The following is a 4,967-nucleotide window of genomic DNA, read 5'->3' as shown; positions in this document are numbered from 1 at the left end:
GCATGTTAGGCTGATTGGTAACTCTAAATTGTCCCTAGGTGTGAGTGAGTGAATGGTTGTTTGTCTCGTTTGTCTCTGTGTCCCTGTGATGGACTGGAGACCTGTCCAGGGTGTCCCCCGCCCCTCGCACAGTGATTGCTGGACATGGGCACCGGCGACCCCCGTGACCCAAAAATGGAAGAAGCGGGTAAAAGAAAATGGATGGATGGATGGGTGGATTTTGCACAGTGAGTAACACTTGGATTACAAATTGAGACAGAGTGACAAGCACATCAAATATTAACTGAATATTTGTAAAGTGACTGAATTATAAGAATGTGGTTTTTGTTTTCTTTTATCTAAAAAGTGGATGTGATGGCAATGACTCCAAAAATTAATTAGCTATAAATATACATCCAATGATTATCTCCAAACATTGAAGTCTGTCCAGTGATTCTTGATATTTTGCCAACAGACACAGACTCAATAATTACTGTATTGTCAAGGTTTTAAACAAAGGACGGTTAGTGCTCAAAACATGTCCCATCCGTCTTAGCTACACAAAGTTTTAGGTCAGTATCTGTAAATTACACTAACATCCAATTTTGAGTTGTTGTTTTTTTAATCAAAGACTTTTTATTAACACAAACAACAGAACAGAAAAACAAACAAAAAACTCACGCCCCTCCCCACTAACACCAGATCAGCTACACATACATAAATGTCTTATACTGGGATTTACATATTTTCGACATATGACACAAAAGGCTGCCAGGTGTCCCAGAATGTTTTTGCAGAACCTTTCAGGGTATATCTGATTTTTTCTAAATGAATATAATACATTACTTCTCTTATCCACTGTTCACATGCTGGGGGCTGGGGGCCCTTCTAGTTGCACACAATGAGCCTCCTGGCCTGAAGAGAGCCAAACACAATCACTTCCTTCTCCTACTTGCTGAAGGACTTATCCACAGGGGGCGCCCCAAACAGGGAGATGAGTGGGAATGGGTGCACAGTTTTTCAACAAATCATTAGAGGAGGTGTCAAAATTGCCAAAAAGTCCACAGTTTGGGTCAGGTCCAGCATGTATGCAGGAGTGTAGCTGGAGTTTGTTTATAATGATTACATACAGGGTTGAGGTCAGTTTTGATCTTAGACAGCTTGTCTTTGGACCAGTGCAGCCAGTGCACCACCTTGAATTGAATTATAGCATGTCTCAGATTGATTGGGGATGAATATATGTTCTGAATGATCTTTCACCAGACTGCGTCTGATATGGGTTCCTCCAGGTCCATTTCCCTTTTCAATTTAAGAGATTCCAAACTGGTCTCATGGTCTGAGTTGAGCAGTGTATAGATCTTACTAAGGGCCCCCTTGGTATCAGACCTGCATTCCAAAATCTTAACCACAAAATGTTTAGAGGGGTAAAAAGGGAAACAATCAGTTAGACCTCACAAAATGTCTCAGCTGAAAATATCTGAAAAACTGTGACTTGTGAATATTAAACTTCTGTACCAGCTGCTCAAAAGCGGCAACTCTCCCATCATCATAGAGCTCACAACATGATCACACCCCCCTCAAGACCCAGGTGTCAACAGCTGTATCAGATACTGAGGGAGTAAACAGGATTATTTGATACAGGTGCCACAAACAGTAACTCTGTAGAGTTAAATGCCCTCCTGAAAACTGATTCCAGATCTTAACCATCCAGATCACAACTGGGTTAGAAGTGTAGGTTGATACTGACTGTTTGAAGGCAGCTGAGAGCAGAGTAATGCAGAGGGGGTGCTAGATCTAATTGAGGCCCTCTCCAAGGCCACCCAACTGGGAGAAGGAGACATTTTTGAGTTTTTAATGATGGTTGGCTGAGGTAACCATCTTGACTGAGGTTGACTTAAAAATATATTTACTTGTAGATGCTCATCTGTTTATTACTTTCAGCACTTTTTAAAATGTGTCCACTTTTCCATGACATATTAACAGTTACACCAACCCATGCACATGTGAATGTAAGCTCACACAAACATTATCACCCACCTTCACCTTTAAGTTTTGAGCTATCAACATTTAAATTGATTAAATTGATTTTTCTTAAACAGTCATTTAAGCAATAATATTTCTTAAATCATCATCATCAATTAAAACATATTAGTCAAATCTTTCTTGTCTACATTTGCACAGGAATCCAACAAAACTGATGTGTTTTTTTCCCCAAGAGAAAATGTAGTAAAAAAAAAGATCTTTTCATTTTAACGATCAGTAGGTTCCTGTACAGCAGAGGCTCACCCAGTTTCCACCAGGTCCCATATCCAAGTCTCTGGGAAGAAAGTGCGGACTGTCTCGATTGGTTCAGCGCTGGGAGCGAGGGATCCTCCAAGCCCTGGAGGCCCGCTCATAGCTATTCTGTCTGGCGCAGCCATTGCATTCACTCTTGAATACTGAACACCAAACCCACTGTAACCTGTAAAAAACCAAACAGGATCAAATTAAATTAGTCATGTCACGCTTGACTGGTAATGAAAAGTTACCATGGTGGCATACCTAAATGATATTCTCTTCCCTTAAATCTGAGGCAGGAGGGCACTTTTATTTGCAAGTTTGTTGCCACCTTCAGCCCTACATCCTGCATAATCCACATAAACATGCAAAGTTATGCTTTAACTGCATTAAAACAACACAAATACTATTTTATGAGCTGAGCCATTTGACTCTGGGGTCTATATCAATGGAGAAAACTCCACACTGTTTCTAAAGTCTCATTAAATTTCAATTGCAGGAACAGAATGACTGGTTTTGGATACAATGACTTCAAAAAACTATAGTGTACTGTATCTCAAAAATGGTAGCCAGCCCATGTCCAGTAGTAGCCTGGACGTTTACAATAATTTATTCACGTTCTACATTTGCTGTTAAAACCATACCTGGAAAATTTTATGGGCATCTTTCTGATCTTCACCAGGATAAGGCAGAACATATCTCTTTGGCCTCATATGTAAACATGGTGTGGAGTCTTGAATTTGATAAGGGGTATATGTTACTTTTCTGACAGGCAGCAAGTTGAAAATCTAGGGAAAAAAAACAACAAAAAACTAACATTACTTAAAATACATATACAATCATACATATCACCCAGTGCGTTTTATGCCACAGTTTTAGACTAAGACCTTCTAATGCTGAGAAATGACATTAAAGCCGTTTTGGTCACTTGTGTAAATTACTTCAATCAGTATGCCTGTGATACTTCCATCTCCGTCTACTACTACTACTGCTTGTCTATAGTTGGGTTGCAAAAGCAACACATCAAGGAGAGAAACCCAGACATCCCTCTCCCCAGTGATACTTTTCAGCCCGTCCTGGGAGTGCCCAAGGTGCTCCCAGACCAGAGATTATGCACAATCCCTCCAGTGAGTTCTGGGTCTGCCCTAGGTCTTATCAGTGGGATGTGCCAGGAAAACATGCAAAGGGGGGCATCTTATTCAGATGCCCAAACCACTTCAACTGACTCCTTTCAATGCAAAGGAGCAGTATCTCCTCCCCAGGCTCCTCCTGGATGACAATGCTCCTCACCCTATCTCTAACGCTGAGTCTGGCCACCCTATGAAGGAAGCTCATTTCATCCATTTGTATGTGGGATCTCATTTATTCAGTCATGATTGAAACCTCATGACTATAGTAGAGGGTTAAAATGTAGACAGACCAATAAACTGAGAGCTTGGTCTTTCGACCGAGCTCTTTCTTCACCTTTGACTGACCGAAGCAATGCCCTCATTAATGAGGACAAGGCCCCAATCTGTCAATCCATCTCCACCTCCATTCTACCATCACTTGTGAACAAGACACTCGGATACTTAATCTCCTCCACCTGAGGCAAAGACTCAAACCCAACCCGGAGGGAGCATATGTCCCATTTCTGGTCAAGTATTTCTGTGTTCTAATGAAATATTGCATGATTCCTTAGTGCTTGAAGTATGTGTTCAGGATGACTTCTAGCAATGGAGTTTTAATCATTTTTGTATTTTCTCAGGTCAGTTGAATTTGGAGGCATCTTTGAATTGTGATATTTTCAAAAGTCAGTTGGTTGATGTACATCCAACTTTGTAAAAATTCCATTATAATCCTTACAGTTGTTTATAAAATATTTTGTTAACAGATTTGACTAAACTCCAACATTTAATGTTAAATTTGAGGCAAAGCTCACACTAAGTCATTCTTGAGTTTATGTGTACACTACACAATTTCTTTGCAAAATACCTATGAAACTGACCTATTGAGTTAGAGACAATTTAGCATTTTAGGGTCTATTTATTGTAGTAGTCATTTATCAGGTTGACTTCAAAAAATAGTCACTGGTAGATGTGCATCTAATGAATGCTTTGTGTTAATTAATAAAAATGTGTCTAGTGATACAAAAGATACTTTGGTAAACTCACACCCAAACATGGGCTAAAACATTTATCACATGCCTTTGCCTTTTGGTGGCAGGTGATAAACATGGCAATCTTTTAATAAAAGTAATATATGTAATGTAATAATATGTATAATATGTAATGTAATAGTAATGTATAATATTTACTGTACTGTAAATAATCTGCCATTCTCAATGTTCCAATACTTATTGAACATTATTATTGATATTGTTTATCTTATTTCTTATAAATTGTATTGTTTATTAACATTTTAGGAACTTTTGTGTGAAATCTTTAAATCTTTTTATATTATTATCTGTTGCTGCTGTTGCTGCTGATACACTGGAATTTCCCATCCGTGGGACAATAAAGGCTGTTTCTATTCTTCTATTCTGTTCTATTCTATTCTATTCTATTCTATTCTATTCTATTCTATTCTATTCTATTCTATTCTATTCTATTCTATTCTGTTCTGTTCTGTTCTATTCTATTCTATTCTATTCTATTCTATTCTAATACATAAATACATAAGAGAATCCAAGACCTTTCCATTTAATCTTAAAGCATGTATAAAGTTAAAGC

General features: G+C 38.5%; 1 protein-coding gene and 1 long non-coding RNA gene across 2 annotated transcripts in view; both read right to left on the bottom strand.

Moving 5' to 3' along the window:
* LOC119411478 (alpha-2-macroglobulin) overlaps window positions 1–4,967 on the bottom strand; it is a 118,921-nt gene that overhangs the window by 79,642 nt on the left and 34,312 nt on the right. The window lies entirely within an intron of this gene.
* Window positions 2,272–3,040, bottom strand: LOC119410481. Its single transcript, XR_005186842.1, has 3 exons — window positions 2,901–3,040; window positions 2,521–2,602; window positions 2,272–2,440 (listed from the first exon to the last, which is right to left on the bottom strand). It is a non-coding gene; the product is annotated as an uncharacterized LOC119410481 (long non-coding RNA).

This window comes from Nematolebias whitei, chromosome 6 (assembly GCF_014905685.2).
Source record: "Nematolebias whitei isolate Nwh7 chromosome 6, NemWhi1, whole genome shotgun sequence".
Lineage (NCBI taxonomy): Eukaryota > Metazoa > Chordata > Actinopteri > Cyprinodontiformes > Rivulidae > Nematolebias > Nematolebias whitei.
This window is presented reverse-complemented; position numbering and strand designations above follow the sequence as displayed.